The sequence below is a fragment of the Neovison vison genome, chromosome 9 (assembly GCF_020171115.1).
Source record: "Neovison vison isolate M4711 chromosome 9, ASM_NN_V1, whole genome shotgun sequence".
Classification (NCBI taxonomy): Eukaryota; Metazoa; Chordata; class Mammalia; order Carnivora; family Mustelidae; genus Neogale; species Neogale vison.
Window position 1 is genome coordinate 6,763,004 of NC_058099.1, and position 17,651 is coordinate 6,780,654.

Consider the following 17,651-nt stretch of genomic DNA (forward strand, 5'->3'; position numbering starts at 1 on the left):
GGTGAACCCCCCTGCACATACTGGGGAGTCACTAGAACCCCCGGTCCTGAGGGGAGCTTGGCCCTGCTTCTACACCAAGGGCTGATCAGAGGCTGGGACCAGGGCTGAACGCGTCGCCCTGCTTGGCATCTGTAGCCCGCCAGCTTCACGCCGGCCTGGCAGTGTCCTCAAAATGCAGATTCCTGTCCCACATCCCATCCCCAGGTCAGACTCTACAGGTGTTTGCTGAGGGGGCAGGGCAGTTCCGGGGAACCCAGCACTGAAAGCAAGCCCCTGGGCAGCTCGGAAGTGCCCCGGAGCCTGAGAACCTGGAGAAGAAAAACGGAAGGTGGGGTACAAAGAGCCCAGGCTGCCAAGGCAAACATCCGGATTCAAGTCCCAGCTTTGCCACCCATGCAAGAGCCCTCGTCCCTCCAAGCCTTGGCCTTGAACCTGCAAAAGTGGTGGGACCACATCACAGGGGAGGGCTGCTATGTGTACGCGGTGACCCGGCACACTGCCCGCCCGGTGCTCGGACCTCGGCCTCGGAGGACGACCGGGGGCACAAAGGCCCTGCTACTAGGAGGAGGGAGAAGGCGGAGAGGCCAACTCCTGGGGTCAGAAGTGTCTCCGACAAGAAGAAAAAGAGACTGTAGGGAAAGAACAGGAGGACACACAGGTGAGGAAGACAAGCCAGCGAGCCTGACGAGCCCACCAGGGTCGGACCCTGCCAGACCACAAAGCAGGCGGCCAGACCTGAAACCCCTCCTGTCCCTACAGAGTGTCTTTAGACCCAGGTCACAGGGCAGCCCTCTCCTCACCTGCCCACCCTCCAGATTACAACCCAAAAGGAGGAGCGCCTGGGTGGCTCAGTCGGTGAAGCTTCTGCCTTCAGCTCAGGTCATGATCCCGGGGTCCTGGGATCGAGCCCCATGTTAGGCTCCCTGCTTATCTAGGAATCAGCTTCCCCCTCTCTCTCAGCCTCTCCCTCCTCCTGCTCATGCTCTCACTGTCTCTCTCAATGAATAAATTAAAAAACAAAACAAACAACCTAACCTGAAAGGAGAGGGGTGCACCTGGCTGGCTTAGTTGGTGGTGTGACGCCTGATCTTGGGGTTGTGAGTCTGAGACCCATGCTGGGTGTAGGGATTACTTAAAAATGAAATCTTAAGGGGCGCCTGGGTGGCTCAGTAGTTGAGCCTCTGCCTTCGGCTCAGGTCATGATCTCAGGGTCCTGGGATCGAGCCCCGCAGGGAGCCCGCTTCTCCCTCTCCCACTCCCCCTGCTCACGTTCCCTCTCCCACTCTCTCTCTCTCTCTGTCAAATAAATAAAATCTTTAAAGAAAAAAAAAAACACAAAAATCCAAAACCTGAAAAGAGCACTCTGAAGGGACCGAGACTTCCCCAGGGCACAGCCGGGGTAAATGAGTCCAGGCCACACTCAGACAACACAGCAACTCGTGCGTGTCCCTCCCAACCCCCAACCTGGCCACTGCCCCAGGCGACAGCAGAGACTGAAACCTCCCAGGCCTGCCCATGCTGTTGTCTCCACACTGTCCCTGGCACGGAGGAGGAATTCTGATCTCGGATAAGTAGGACCTGCTGCTTCCTGCTCATCTCTGGCCAGAGAGACCTCAGCTCAGGCCTCCCCTCTCCTCTCCAGGAGGCAGAGTTCCTTAAAACCAACAGGAAACTCCCGCGGGGCAGGGCTGGGGTTTGCTGACCTTGTCCCAATAAACAGGAGAGTCAACAAAATCACACACCAGGCGTTTCCTAACCCCCCCTGTGCTGCTGCTGTAAACGCCCTCACACGAGGCTCTGAACCCCAGGGTGGCAAAGAGGGGAGCAACAGGGCCATGCTTATGGGACTCACACGCAGATCCACCCTTGCCTGGGAAAGAGGTCCTGGTGGGGGGTGGGGGTAATGAAATGGAGGCAAACTGCGAAGCAACAGCCCTACCGACACTTGACGTGGGAAAGGTAAGCAAACGGTAATGATACATGTGGAACAGCGCACTCCTCCCTGTCCATATCTCTGGAGATGGGGATCACGGGAGACTTTCGCTTTCCATGACATCAAAATCAAAACATTATAAAAACATAACAGCGAACACGCAATTATGTTGGTAATTACCGCCCCCCCCCAAAAAAAAAGATTCTTATTTCTCTTAAAATCCACGCTAGGGAGGGCCAGGTCTTCCTTAACCAAAAGCCAAGGGGACAGGTGGCTGCAGGGAGGTCTCAGGCGCGCAGCAAAGGACTCTGACCTGATTCTGGGATCTGGCTCCAGCCCCACATCCCTCCTTCCTTCCTGAACTCTTGGGCAAGCAGCTTCCCCCCTCTGAACCTCAGTTTCTACAACTGTAAACAAGGGACAAAGGCCACTGCCTGCACGTCCTCAAATGGCCAGAGAAAATCACCGATAATGGTGGTTTTATAAATTATAAAATGGGCCAGCAATGCCGCTCAGCCTACGGAATGGTCCCAGGACATACTCTGCTAAGTGCCTTCCCTCTATCAACACACTGAATCTTGAAAATACCCTACGGGGAGGTAAGGTGCTAAAATTATGGCTGCTTTACAGCTCAGGAAACTGAGGCTCAGAGAGGCAGGGTGACTGGGCCCCCATCACTCCCTGAACACTTGACAGAAGATTCAAACCCATGTCTGACCACGAAGTCTGGGTCTTTAACCAGGGCACTCTCCTGCCTTTGGGAACTGGTTTCCAAAGTGCAGGCCCAGGAACCCCGGTCCCCAAAGGGGTCCACGTGATCAAGTAAGTGTGGGGACACACAGCGCGCTGGCTCCCTCTCTGAGGAGGTCAAGCTCACTCCGCGCAGTCAAGGCTAAGAAGTCCCGCGGCGGGGACAACCCGTTGCCCAGGGTTATCAAACCACCTCGACCGCAGAAACTGGTGTTCCATGGAACACACCTCGAGAGACGTCGTCACCAGACGGTCTGGTTAACAGCCCAGACTGACAAGATCTGCGCCCAGAAAGGAAAGAACTAAGGTTCACAACGAGACCTAACACAGGCATCTGAAGTCCAGCAGCCGCATCTTCCCCCGCCAGCCGCTGAGCCGGGAGAAGGAAGAAGCGTGCTGTCTCCTGCCGCCTTTGCCCTGGATGCCCTGGGTCTACGGTAAGAAGAGCAAAGGACCGCAGAGATGGAGAGAGCGCCCTTTGCCCTCTAAGCTGGGGAAGACACCTGACTCGGGGCTGGCCTGGAGGGAGAGGGGCCCCATCCTTACCCCGTGGACGACTCTGCTATCTGCGTGCTGGCTGCCGGTGCTGGGGCTGGCCCACGTCTGTCTGGGCAGGGTCTTGGCATTCCTCTCGCTCCATGGAAGCAGCCTCCCTACGAGAAGTAAGAGCTTCCGTCAGCGTTCCCTGCTGTGCCGCCAACGCTCTCTGAGCGCTTGCTCGGTGCCAGGCCCACGGCTGGGCGCCCGGGGTGACAAGAGGGAACCAGACAGGCTACTGGGAGATGCCAAGTTACGGTTACAGTTGGCTTTGGGGAGCCCAGGGCTCTGCTGGGGGCACCGGGCAGCGAGGGGAACGTGGAGGAAGCCCTAGACCGAGACCGGGGAGTTGAGGGGGGGGGCTCCCTGGACAAGGAGTTGCCCGAACTGACTCTTGAGGAAGAGCAGAAGCGGGAGAAAGAACATCCCAGGCAGAAGCAACAGCACAAGTTTGCCCGGAAGGGAAAGAACATGACATCTAGACAGCGCTGTGGACGATTGTTCAGTCTGAGTAGATCTCGGACCAGAGTAGAAAGGTGGCGAGACAGGAGCCATGGCGGGGGGGCGAGTTGAGTTCAGGCGAAGACACAGCCTCAGCCCGGACACACGAGTTCAACTCAAACACAAATTCCAGCCAGCACCTATGAGTCAGGGCGCATTTAGTGAGCACCTACTACACCCCAGGCACTGCTCAGAACCATTCACAAAACTGAAAAGGGCAAGTCAGCAGGGTAAGGAGGGAAGTTATGATCAGACCACAGTAGGGGTTGGGGGACGGGGAGTGTCTAAACCGCTAGGAGTCAGGATGGCTGGCGGCTCAGCCACCAGGAAAGGCCAAAGGATAAGCAGTTGAGAGGAAGGAGGGAGTGCAGGTGGGGAGTGCACCGGCGGACACAGGGAACTGAATGGCTCTGGGAGGGACTGTGGAGCCTATTAACCACAGGTACCAGTGAGCACTTCACGCACCCACTCCATGCCAGGCATCGTGCGGGGAGGAAAGAAGCAGAAGACAGTCCTCAGCCTGGAGGAGAGATAGGTCATGTTAACCAGCAAACCCACACAGGGTGACGGCAACCAACAGAAAAGTACCGAGAGTTGTAAAGGCACAGAGGCCTCTGAGCCAGACTCTACCTCCACCCTGTGCTCCTCAAGGATGGGGTCCCCACTGAGGCTGGACAGCCCAGTCACCTGCCCACAGCACAGCCTGAACCAGAACTCAGGCCTTGGGACTTCCGGTCACTGATTCTTCTAGTCCTCCCTCTTCCAGGAAATACACGCTGACCACCGCCAACATATTCACCCAGAGCTAATGCCTCCTTCCTCTGTAATATTTCTATTATTATGCTGGCCACTGTGTCAGTGCTTTCCTGCCTGCCTCTCCTCCCAGACCGCAGCTCAGGAGGCCAGGAACTGTGTTCTCTAGCATCATTCTTGGCCCGGGCCAGGTACTTACTAAAGAATGGCTAAATGTATGAATGAACGAATGAATGACTGAATGACTGAAGGATCTAGGATGGAGAGACGGTGTGCTGGGCTCTAGGACCCTACACCCATCCCTCGTGACTTCTCATGAGGTCTTAGACCATCAACCTGTGCCTGAGCGTCCTCATGTGAAAATCTGGGATCGCCTCCACTCTCAGGAGAGGGAGTCAGGAACCCGGGTGATCTCTTCCCTCCAGCTCCTGCAGGTGAGGTCTGGCCCAAGCCAGGCAGCAACCCAAGGCCTCCAGCCACTTCCCCAAGTTCTGACCCAACGGGGCAATCCTCAGGAGTCCCCTCTGTCCAGAAAGGCCACTTGAAGTTTGCAAAGAAAACTGCTTCCTAGTGGGTGTGCCCACAGAATGGAGTACAAAAACACAGCATTGAGTTGTGGGGGGGGAGGGGAGTCACAAACATTTCTTGGGCCCCTGCTCTGTACCCAGGAAGGCAGAGAGACATGAGACCAGACCCCAAAGCACCTCTAAGACTGGGAAGACAGGAAGGCAGAGGCCTGCCATTCATGCCCCAGCATCTCTCCGGTCCTCCAGCACAAGCCATCTGTCCTTGCCTCCCCTCACAAGCCAGAGGAAGACTTGACCTTCAGGAAGGCAATGCCAGTGTGACTGAACCACGGGCACTGCCCAGCCTCTGAATGAACGCCCACTCCCCCACCCGCTCTGCAGGAAATATGACCAGCAACAGACCACCTCCTCCTCCCCCCGCCCACAGTCTCTCTGCTGGTCTGTCGGCTCAAAGAGGTTAAAGAAACTCCTAATGGAAAAGATGGGTGAGGCCCATGGGGACCTTTCAGCTCCACCAAATCCCTCCTCCACAATTTAGGCCCAAATTCTCTTTCCCTCACAAGCTCTCTCTCTCCTCACCCTCACACCTCATCCTCCAAAGGCTTCCTGGGACAGAGCCGGGGAAGAAGGGGGAAGAAGCATCAGAAGAGCGTGCTCAGCCCCACCCTTCCAGTCAAGTCCTAATCAGAAGAGTGTCGGACACCCCCCAACCATCTCTCCTCCTTCCCAAAAAAGGCAGTCCCTAGTTGCATCAGCTGAGCACCAGCCCAGTCTTGGTTCACTCCAGTCCAGACCAAGGGGAAAAAGCAGTCAACAAAAGAAGCAGAATCATCGTGAACCCCAAACACCCTGGCTATGCTTCTTCAGCCTGGGAACCAACTTTGCTGGATCTCCAGTCCGGACCTCATCGGATCCGGCTCTCCAGCCCATACGGATGCACAGGACATGGGCAGGGCCTCAGACCCTGAACCGGTCCCCCCGCAAACCCCCAGGGTGGACGAGCCCCAAGATCTTAGCTAGGGATTCGGCCCCCAAGTCAGGGCACGGTTCCCGCCGGATCAAGAGGAGGGAGGGGTCCGAGGGAAGTGGAGGGGGCCAGGAGCCCAGGAGAAGAAAACAGGGTAAACCTTTAAAAACGAAAAAAAAAAAAAAAGAAGCTGCCAAGGAGAGGTTTCAAGGTGGAACCTCTACGAAGTGGGGAGGGTGTGCGTGTAGGAGTTAGGATCTGGGGGAACCCAAGGGATGACAAGGGGACCTGGGGGAGCCCAGGCGGAAACTCCCGGTATGTAGAGCGCAGGGAGGCACTGGGGTGCCAGGGAGGGGGCTCGCGCGCCGCGGCGCCGGGGAGAGGGTGGGGCCCCGGAGACCCGGAGTACCGGGGAGCCAGGAGGTAGGCCGAACTGAGCTGCCGCGGGAGGCCCCCAGGGAGCCAGCCGCGGCGGGCAGAGCCCGAGCTGCCCGAAGCGCCCGGAGCCCGGCAGCTGGCCGGGGGCGTGCAGGAGTGCGTTTCGAGAAGTGACAGCTCGTGCCCCTTTCCCCGCCCCACCCACTCACCTGGTCCCGCCCGGTCCGGCCGCCCAGTAGGCAGCCCCGCGCCCCCACCGCTCCGTCCCGCCGCCGGCCGCTGCGCCCCTCCGGCGCCTCCTTTTGTTTGTCCCTCACTGCACCACTCAGCCTCCTCCGCCCCGGAAGTGACGTCACCACAGGCGCGAGCGCGGCGGCTAGGGCGTCGCCATCTTTTTGGTGGGAACTCTCTTCGCGCCCTCACACCCTGGGCGCCCAGGTGGCGCCATGTTTGTTTGGGGCGGAAGTACCGGAGACCGGGCTCAGCCCCCTTAAAGGCATATGGACACCTGTAACCTTCGGGGCGCGCTGGGGGACGAAGCGGTGAAGCCGCCGAGGCGAGGGTGAGTAGCTGGTGCCTGCGCTTTGCTGCCCCGAGGCCGGGTGCCGAGGCCGGAGGACCTGGTAACCGGTTCCGAGATCGTTTGTGCCAGAATACTCGCTGCGTTTGATGCTGCTGGTACGGCGGATTGGGGCGCGGAAATCTTAACCCAGCCAGGAACCGTCCCTGGGGATAAATTGCGCGCGCTTGACGCTGACCCGCACTCGGACGCTGGGACCCGCCAGGCTGTCCTCTCTGCACCCACCTCCCGCATCCCCCGCGGTGATGTCTGTGGGGAGGAAGAAGCCCAAGGTAGCTTGGCCATTTTATGGGCAGAGCCGGGGCTGGCACCGGGACACCGCTCCGTGGGGCCGGAGTCCTCGCGGCTCCCACACTGACAATAGTAACGCCCGCCACGTTAGGAAATAATCCATACCATGGAATGCTGTGCAGCCATTAAAACGAAATTTGTTCCATATGCACTAACATGGAACGACTTCCAAGATACCTTAGATGAAAAAAAAAAAAAAAAAAAGGAAGGGGCAAAAAGACCTGCGTTGATCGGCGCTACAGTTTGTGGGAAAGAACGTGTGTGTGAGAGTGTGCGTGTCTGGGGGGTGCGCACCAGCCGTCTGGTAAGATGCACAAGAAAGGGTTAACTGTGGTAGCCTCGGACAGGGGAACTGGAGTCCTGGGTACCCGGACAAGGGGGGAGAATTTATTTTTTAAATAAGGTGGTGAAGATATAAGGGCTCACATCCATCAAGCCTTGAGCCAGTGCCTGGGTTCAGCCCTCTTGCTGGAAGGTCTGATTTTCCCCTGTCTTTAGAGGCGGGAATATGGCTGCGAGATTAGGGATTTACTACCTCCCTGCCTGGAAACTGAGAAACTGGAATTTGAGCCCCTGAGGGTTTTAGGCTAGGATCTCCTTATCCCACTTGCCACTGAGAATCTTTTTTTGTTACCAACCACATGACAGCCAGCGTGGGGTCCTGCAGGCAGCTCTATCCAAGTAACTTGATTGGCTGTTTACTGACTGAACAGGTACAACGAACTGGAGACAGTGGCAATTGAAGAATGAAGAGAGGGACATTAGAGGCCAGAGCACAGACTAGAGTTCAAGGCCTGCCCCCTTTGCTGCCTGGAGACTGTGCACGTGGCACATCCCTCCCCCAGCCTCCCTGGCCCCACCTTTACAACTAACCAGTGCGACCACAAGGCCACCAGTGCCCCACCTGTCCTACGTAGGGCTTTACGTGCAGATGAGCTTCATTTTACAGATCGGTAAGGGAAGCACAGAGAAATTAAGAGAGTTGCCCAAAGAGGGAACACCCCCACTAACTGAGAGAGATTGCTGGGCTTCTGGGTCCCCCTCAACCTCCAGGGATGATCCACACGAATGCTTTGGGGAGACCTCCAGTCCTAGTTGAGCTGCCAGAGGCTGAGGATCTGGTGGAGAACAGGACAGACGCACAGCTCCCGTTTCTGAAGTCTAGTGAGGGTGACAGTACTTAGCATCTGTGAGGAGCCCTATGGTGGGCAGCAGCTCAGGCTTTGGGAGCACAATGCCAGGAACATCTGACTCAGCCTGGGTGGAGAAAGAGAGGGCTTCTCAAAGTAGGTAACCTTAAAAAAGAAAAAAAAAGAATTTATTTATTTGAGAAAGAGACAGAGAGAGAACACAAGTTGGGCAGGTAGGGAGTGGGGGGGGGGGCAGATGCAGAGGGAGAAGCCAACTCCCCGTGAGCAAGGAACCCTCGATGTGGGACTCCATGCAGGATTCCAGGATCATGACCTGAGCCAAAGGCAGATGCCCAACCGACTGAGCCAACCCAGGTGCCTCTCAAAATAGGTAATTTTTAATCTGTGTCTGAAAAACGTGTAGGGTACCTGGAAGGCGGAATGATGAGGCTGGAGATCCAAGCAGAGGCGTGCCCATACCTGAAGGTAACTGACACGATCAGAGACCATGCAGGTTAGAAAGATTCAGTCAAACACCTGCATGAATCCATCTTTCCTCCTGGAGAATGCCTTCCCATGACAACCTCTGTGGCTTTCCACCCTCCATCCACACTTCACTTCTGTGCATAAGCCAGAGTAGGACTTCCCGATTTTAGAATCCAGGTGGGGGCGACAAAGGAACACAGGAGAGTTAGTAACAAGGAAGAGCTTCTCTAGGGACACCCCACCTCCCACCTGGACTCCCCCACCCCTAAATTCCTCCCCCCTCCTGATTGGCAGCCAGCTGGCTAAAGCAGGAACTCTGCCCTTGCAAATCCAGGTGTTAGTACTGGAAGTTCCTGTCTTTCCGGCTGTTTACGGTTACTCGGGTTCTCAGGTTGCCAGTGCCCTGGGACATCCAGTTGGACATGGCCCCTCCCCGCCCCAGTTCTGTGGCCAGCAGGTCAAAGTCGCTCCAGCTACAGTGGAAGAGAAATCACTGCCAGTCCTGTGCCAACACATGGTGGGGCCACAATCCACTCCCAGACTGCACTGTCAGCTCCTTGAAAAAATAGAGGCAAACGCTCATCCTACTTCCTCATTCCTGGGTCATGGTATAAGCTTTGGAATTGCAGCTAAGGTCTTTCGGTGCTTTTCCGGGACTTTGACTTTGGGTAAGTCATTTCCCTACTCTGAGCCTTAGTTTCTGTAAAACTGATGTGACTCTATTTAATGTTCTTGCCAGGCATTAAGTATGTAAATGTAGATCTGTTTTTCCCCCATGTGTAAAACTGCCTTAGCATGAGATCTCAATTTTGGATCTCAATCCTGTGCCAGGAGGAGTAAAGAGGAGGCTACCTACTGCGTGTCTCACTCAGGGTCTCCACTCACCACCCCCTCCCCCGGCAGCCCAGAAACCTGCAGTATGGGCTCCAGAAGTCATTTCTCTCTGCTTTGCCTTTGACTTTGATTCCAAAGTCAGAGGAAATGAGGTGTAGGTCACTGTGCTTACTAGATCCCTCCAAACAAGTTGTCGCCTCCCGTGGGGCAGAACGATCATCTCAACAGATTTTTGTGTTTTTTTTAAAGATTCCATTTATTTATTTGACGGACAGAGATCACAAGTAGGCAAAGAGGCAGGCGGGGGTGGGGGGTGGGTGGTGGGGAAGCAGGCTCCCCGCTGAGCAGAGAGCCCCATGATGCAGGGCTCAATCCCAGGACCCTGGGATTGTGACCCGAGCTGAAGGCAAAGGCTTAACCCACCCTGGTGCCGCAACTCAACAAGTTTTCACAAAATCTTTGGCTTGTAGGAACTCTGGTTCTAGACTGAGAAAAGAAAGAAAGGGAAAAAGAGAAGAGAAAAGAAAAATCAGGATTCATTATCTGGCAAGAAACTTAAATGTATAGGTTTAAATCTTAACAGCTTTTTTTTTTTTTTTTAAAGATTATTTATGTATTTATTTGAGAGAGAGAACAAGCATAAACAGAGGGGAGGGATGCAGGGAGAGGGAAAAGCAGACTCCCGGATGAGCAGAGACCGGGGCTGATCCCAGAACCCTGGGATCATAGCCTGAGCTGAAGGCAGCCGCTCAGTTGAGCTGCCCGGGCACCCTGTTTTAACAGCTTCTTCTGGACAGGTTCCCACGGGCCAGGACCTGTGCTGAGCGCCTTCTGTCAATGGCTGCTTTATTGTTATCCTCTCGGACAGACAAGAAAGCTGAGCCTAGAGAGCTTGCGGTGTGGCGTGACCAAGGCCCCACAGCTGGTTCAGAGTGGAGCTTGGGACCATTCTATCCATGCCCATGCTTTCATTTTCTGGGATTGTTCGTGTAACAAGCTGCCCCTCCCTGGGCCCCATCTCCCAAGCACTGTGGTTTGTGTCTTCTCAGTAACTGGGGCACCTCACATTTTGAGCCCAGGGGATGCTAAACATCCTTCCAGACACCGGAGAGATCTGCCCCCTGGAGGACTGACTCACCCCAAATACCAGGTGTGCCCCTTTTGCGAAACACGGAAACCAGATCTCCATATTGCATGGAATTGGCTTAGGGGGGCTTGGGGCTAGGCGTCACAGCCGGCCCACGGGCCGGAAGAGGCAAGTTTCCAGCCCCCAAGGGCTGCTGGTCTGTAGGCAGGGGAGCTAATGGAGGCAACAGCTTCCACCTCCTGAAAGAGGGGTGTTTGGGGAAAGCCTTTGGACGTCTGAAAACAGCAAACTAGGATTCGAATCGCAGCTCAGGCTCTCAGCTCAGTGGTCTTTGTTCTCTGAGCAAAATAGGAATGATAATGCCTTCCTAGGAGGTTGTTTTGAAGAGTAGGGAATTTAGCACAGGCGTCAGATGTATAGTGGGCGCCCTCTGAGTTCAGAGGAAGGCCCAGGTGAACACAGGCGGAGAGGAGGCAGAGCTGGGGCTGGGCCCTGCTAGGGAGATAGGACTGGAGGTTAGGGGTATGCCAGGCAGGGGCACAGATGTCTATCCAAAAGCAAGCGAGGAGTACCTATCTGGCTCAGCTGGTAGAATGCCCAACTCCTGATCTCAGGGTGATGAGTTCAAGCCCTGCATTTGGCGTGGAGCCTACTTAAAAAATAAGGAAAGGGGGGCACCTGGGTGGCTCAGTGGGTTAAGCCACTGCCTTCGGCTCAGGTCATGATCCCGGGGTCCTGGGATCGAGTCCCGCATCGGGCTGTCCGCTGAGCGGAGAGCCTGCTTTCCCCTCTCTCTCTCTCTCTCTCTCTGCCTGCCTCTCTGCCTACTTGTGATCTCTCTCTGTCAAATAAATAAATAAAATCTTTAAAAAAAAAATGAGGAAAGGTGGGGGCGCCTGGGTGACTCGGTGAGTTAAAGACTCTGCCTTCGGCTCAGGTCATGATCTCGAGGCCCTGGGATTGAGCCCTGCATCGGGCTCTCTGCTCAGCAGGGAGCCTGCTTCCCCTTCTCTCTCTGCCTGCCTCTCTGCCTACTTGTGATCTCTCTTTCTGTCAAATAAATAAAATCTTAAATAAATAAGGAAAGGGTTGAGGGGGTGCGGCTGCCTTTATCTCAGGTCATGATCTCAGCATCCTGGGATCGAGCCCCACATCAGGTTGTCCACTGATCAGGGAGCCTGCTTCTCCCTCTCTCCTTCTGCTACTCCCCCTGCTTGTGCGCTCTCTCTGTCAAATAAATAAATAAAATCTAAAAAAATAATAAGGAAAAGGGACACTTGCATGGCTCAGTCGGTTAACTCTTGATTCGGCTCAGGTCATGATATCAGGGTTGTGAGATGGAGCCCCTTGCTGCCCGCACTGGGGTACTTTGCTCCAGTGAATACTGGAGGGAGAACAGTAACAGTGATGATATTTGTGGAACCCTGACTCTTCGCAGGACGCCACGCTAAGTGACTTTCACATGGCCTTTCACTGACGTCTCACGACAGCTCTATGAGGCAGGTGCTATTATCATTCTGATTCAGACTTGGTTCTCAGAAAGCTTGAATAATTTGGGGCGCCTGAGGGGCTCAATCGGTTGAGCATCTGCCTTCGGCTTGGGTCATGATCGGGGGTCCTGGGATCGAGCCCCCACAGCAGGCTCCTTGCTCAGCGGGGAGTCTGCGTCCCCTGTCTCTCTGCCCCTCCCCTCGCCCCGCTCATGCTCGCTTTTCTTGCTCTCTCAAATAAGTAAAATAAAGTCTTTAAAAAACTTTAATAATTTGCCAAAAGTCACACAGCTATTAAATGGCTTCAGTCCAAGGTCTGTCTGATTCCAGAGCCTCACAGCCTGAAAAAAACAAAACAAAACAAAGTGTTGAGGGGCACCTGGGTGGCTCAGTTGTAGAGCGTTTGCCTTCAGCTGAGGTCATGATCCCAGCGTCCTGGGATCGAGCCCTGCATCGGGCTCCCTGTTCTGCGGGAAGCCACCTTCAGCCTCTCCCACTCCCACTTCTTTTTTGGGGAAGTATGGAAGTGTGTAAGACCCTAACCCCATCCCGGAGAAAACCACTATTAATAATTTAGCCGTGTCCCTGGAGACAGCCTTGTACATAGCCAAGCGGCGCTTGCTTTGCACAACAGAATGAGTTTCAGGCACGAAGGTTCAGTTAAATAACACTGGTCCCTCAGCCACACCGTTCCAACTTCCGTTGCGATGTCCGGTTAACTACAAGTCATGGTCCAGAGTGCAAACTTTGCTCCTTTTAAGCCTACGGATCGCTGTGGTGATCGCAGATGCGCTTTGACTAATCACATCACTTCTTGGAAAGCCGATCAGGGAATGGCCCCAGGCATGCTCTGCAGTGTATACACACACACACACACACACACACACACACACACACACGGCATGCTCTGCAGTACACACACACACACACACACACCAGGCATGCTCTGCAGTACACACACACACACACACCCAACAAAGCTCCGTAGTTGCGTTGCCTCCTGCCTCCCCGTGGTGAACCCACAGGACAGACTACACAAGTGATCATCAGAAGAGGGAATTGGCCAACCAAGATGAAAGTGCTGCAGAGAAATGCAGAGCGATGAGACCGCAGGAAATGCACATTGAGGGGCACATGGGTGACCCAGTCCTTGCAAGTCTGCCTTCGACTCAGGTCATGATCCCAGGGACGTGGGATCGAGCCCCGCCTTGGGCTCCCTGCTCAGCGGGAAGCCTGCTTCTCCCTCTCCCACTCCCCCTGCTTGTGTTCCCTCTCTTGCTGTGTTTCTCTCTGTCAAATAAATAAATAAAATATGTAAATAAATAAATAAATAAATAAAATATATAAATAATAAATAAAATCTTTAAAAATAAATCTTGAAATATTTAAAATAGATAAAATATATAATAAATATTATAAATAAATAAATAAAAATAAATCTTTAAATCTTTAAAAATCTTTAAAAAAAATAAACAAAATCTTTAAACAATGAGCATTGAACCTAAGTGGAATGATGAAAGAAAGCGCTGGCTGTAGGGATGTTGACAGCACAGCCCTTCGCTGTTCTAGAAACTCCAGCAAGTAGAGAAACTTAGTGAAGGCAGGTTGACCATCGTACCTGATGCACGTGGTTGTAACCAGAAGGATGAAGATGTCCTAGAGGAAGGGATGCCAGGCAAAGAGGTCATATCAAAGGAACGGCCAGATATATTTCACAACAGTGAAAATACAAGGGAGGAAATGTTTGAAGTGTGTAAACCTGGTGATTCGCAGACCTGCACCCTTGGGGCTAATAATACATTATATGTTAATAAATAAATAAATAAAATTTTTTTTAAAAACACAAAGGACATTGGCAAGAATGTGATCAAGGTCATTGATTATTTCGAGTCAGTTTTTGTGGATTCAGTGAGGTAGAGATCTGACTCCATTCTTTTTTTTTTTTTAATAATTAACAGCTTTTTAAAAAGATTTTATTTATTTGACAGAGAGAGAGCACAAGCAGGGGAAGTGGCAGGCAGAGGCAGAGGAAGGAGCAGGCTCCCCGCTGAGCAGGAAGCCTGATGTGGGGCCCCATCCCAGGATCCTGGGATCATGACCCAAGCCAAAGGCAGACGCTTAACAGAATGAGCCACCCGGGCACCCCCCAACTCCGTTCTTTCGATTGTGGCCACCCAGCTGTCCTAGCACATTTGTTGAAAAGACTGTTTCTTCCACCATTAAATTATTTTGGCACCCTTGTCAAAATCGATTGACCGGGGAGCACCTGGCTGGCTCAGTCAGTGGAGCACGGGACTCTTGATCTCAGGGTCGTGAGTTCAAACCACATGCCAGGTGTGGAGATTACTTTTTTATTTTATTTTATTTATTCATTTGACAGAGAGAGAGAGAGATCACAAGTAGGCAGAGAGGCAGGCAGAGAGAGGGGGAAGCAGGCTCCCTGCTGAGCAGAGAGCCCAATGCAGGGATCGATCCCAGGACCCTGAGACCATGATCTGAGCCCAAGGCAGAGGCCCAACCTACTGAGCCACCCAGGCACCCCTGGAGATTACTTTTAAAGAAAAGGCATGTGGGGGCACCTAGGTGGCTCAGTCAGTTAAGTGGCTTTAACCCACTGAAGGTTTGGCTCAGATCTCAAGGTCCTGGGATCAAACCCCACGTCGGACTCTGCTCAGTGGGGAGCCTGCTTCTCCCTCTCCTGCCTACCGCTCTGCCTGCTTGTGCTCTCCTTCTACCTCCTGTCAAATAAATAAATAAAATCTTTTTTTAAAAAAAGACTTAAAAAAAATTAGTTGACCGTATGTTTGGGTTGATTTCTGAGCTCTCTATTCAAAAGTGGTCTGTGTGTCTGTGCCAATACCACACTGTTTTGCTTGCTGAAGCTTTGTAGTAATCTTTGATATCAACCTGCCTTTTTCACGTAACCTATATTTCTTTCCACGTTAGGACGCTAAGGGCAATCTTAATCTTACTCCATTTAGTGGCTGCACCATTTCTCATTGTATGGATAAGTCAGAATATATTAAGCCAGCCCCCACCTGATGGACATTGGATTGTCTCCAGGTTTTTCTGTCTCACACACAACACTGCATTGATCATCGAGAGCTCTTTATGTGTATGTGTGAGTATCCCTGTAAGATAAATTTCTAAAGAGGAAGTCTTTCCAACATCAAAGAGTAATGTGCATTGTTATTGTGAAGTTGCCCTCCAAAAGTTACACCGGCGAACATTCTAACTTGGTATTTCCCAGATCATAGCTTATAACCTCATAGTGTATGGTAGTATCAGTTTGGTGAGTCTCAGTCTTCTTATCCTCTACCACCTTGAGAGGCAGAGAATAGTGTTTCATTTTAATTTGCATTTTGTTAATTATGAGTAAGGCTTGGCACCTTTTCAAGTTTATCAACTATTTTCTTTTTTTTGTGAATTTATACCTCGCCCACTTCTTATTTCCTTTGGAGAAGTTAGTTTTTTTGTCATTGATTTATAAGAACTGTTTGTATATTGAGGTTCATACTAAATTAAAATGGGCTCATTACTTGTCTCCCTCATTAGACTGTGTGCTCCTTGAAGAAAAGGAAGGTATCCTGTTCGCTGTTAATATACGTGGTGGCATAGGGCACAGGCATAGCATGTAATAGAAATTCAATAAAAATTTGCTGGGGCAATGAAAAGATACGCACCTATCGTGTGGCAGGCCCTGAGCCACATGGTGATGATAAAAAGATAAACAGAGGAGAGTCCTCGTCTGACCGAGCTCACTGTCTGGTGAGAGTAATAGACATTCATTCTGTCATTCAGCGAAAGTTTATGTAGCAGCTTACTCTCTGCCTAGTACATAATGTCTTTTGGATCAGCCAGCATGCGGAGATGAGAAAAATGCCAGGACTGTGACTCAGATGACCATGTCCTGGTAGAATCTGGCCTGGTCATTTCCCCTCCCTGGTCATTAGTATCTCCATCCATAAAATATGAGTGACTTTACCAAAATCCCTTATTTCCCATTGAGTATCTGCCCCTGAGTATCCATTTGTCTGTGCTGCTTTTTTTTTTTTTAAGATTTTATTTTATTTATTTGAGACGGAGAGAGAGCGTAAGCAGGTGGGAGGTGGTCAGAAGGAGAGAAAGAGGGAGAAGCAGACTCCCCAACTGACTCCCCAGCTGCGCAGGGAGCCTGACTTGGGGCTTGGCTGGATCCCAGGATCCTGGGCTCATGACCTGAGCCAAAGACAGAGGCTCAACCCACTGAGCCACCCAGGCACCCCGAAGTCTATGTTCTAATCATCTCTCCAGGGAATTATTCAGGGCCCAGTCGTGGGCAGGCACGGAGTTTGGCGACAGTAGGACAGAACTGCCCACGGATGGTACAATGTGATGCTCATTCCCATGACCTGAGACTTGCCCCAGCCCACCCACACCAGCCACCCCCTGCCCGGGCAGTCTGCTGCAGGAGAAGCGGCTGCTGGTGTCCAGCTCCAGCCCTGAGGCAGTGCCAGTGCTTCAGCACATCCTCATCCAGCACGGGCTCTCTTTGCTCTCTGTGGAGCCAGGTTACTCCAAGGCACCTCCTTTCCCCAGAGTTAGGCGGTACCCAGAGTGGGTGAGGGTCTGTGGTGGTGGCAGAGGACAGGCGAGAGCCATGAGCTGGGATCTTTTCCCTTGGGGGTGTGACCCTCTGCCCTGAGCTGGGCATCGGGTGTTGCAGACCCCTCTCCAATCTCCGGGAGCTCAGTATGAGTGTTCATTGTTATTTTATCATTATTACCAGTGTCTTTGCCTGTTCATGGAGGTGAGGAAAGCACCTGCTTTCCAGGGCTGTTAAAAGGGTCCGATGACGTACGGAGCCACCAGTTGTGCAGTGCCTGGTACAAAGCAAGCGCTCGTGAGATTAGAGCTGATTGCCAATTGTGTTAATATTAGTCCCACCACAGGAATCCAGTGAGATTATAGAGGTATAATTTAGGGCAGAGGAGGTACTGTCACTTTAGGAGAAAGGACAGAATTCATAGATGTGGAATGATGTGGGTAAGGGTGTCAGAGAGGACTGTTCTGCTGGACATGCGGAGATTTCAGTCAGGAGACAGAAGAGGGTCCCTTTGGAGGAATCAGCAGGACATCGGACCCAGAACAGGGCAGCCATCCCTGTATTCGGCAGGGAGACCAACCCTCCCCATGTGTCCAGGATGGTCGCGGTCCCGAGAAACCCCTTAATCCTGAGCAAGCAGGACAGCCGGTCCCCCTAGAACATTGCAACAGGCAGAAGGTGCCTCCTGTGACCAGCCCTACACTCAGACTTGACCACTCAGACTTCATGTCCCCTGGCTGATTGAGGCTGAGGCACACTGACGCCCCCCCCCCGCCCCGCCTCCCCAGATGACACTCTGTGGAATGTCCTTCCTCAGATAAT

At 52.9% G+C, this 17,651-nt stretch overlaps 2 protein-coding genes across 7 annotated transcripts in view; one reads left to right on the plus strand and one right to left on the minus strand.

Annotated features, from left to right (window-relative positions):
* LRRC8A (leucine rich repeat containing 8 VRAC subunit A) overlaps positions 1–6,634 on the minus strand; it is a 28,083-nt gene extending 21,449 nt beyond the window's left edge. For 2 of the 3 annotated variants that reach the window (XM_044264727.1, XM_044264728.1), the window contains exons 1-2: positions 6,556–6,634; positions 3,230–3,336 (exon numbers count right to left, since the gene is read on the minus strand). The gene's annotated coding sequence lies outside the window, so the exon portion shown is untranslated. The remainder of the gene's footprint in view (positions 1–3,229; positions 3,337–6,555) is intronic. The other variant, XM_044264729.1, reaches the window with a different exon arrangement.
* A 191-nt stretch (positions 6,635–6,825) lies between these two features.
* The window catches only part of KYAT1 (kynurenine aminotransferase 1), a 32,826-nt gene continuing 22,000 nt past the window's right edge, over positions 6,826–17,651 (plus strand). The window contains exon 1 of one of the 4 annotated variants that reach the window (XM_044264734.1): positions 6,826–6,908. The gene's annotated coding sequence lies outside the window, so the exon portion shown is untranslated. Of the gene's footprint in view, positions 6,909–9,295; positions 9,502–17,651 lie in introns of those variants that run through there. The other 3 variants (XM_044264731.1, XM_044264732.1, XM_044264733.1) reach the window with 3 other exon arrangements.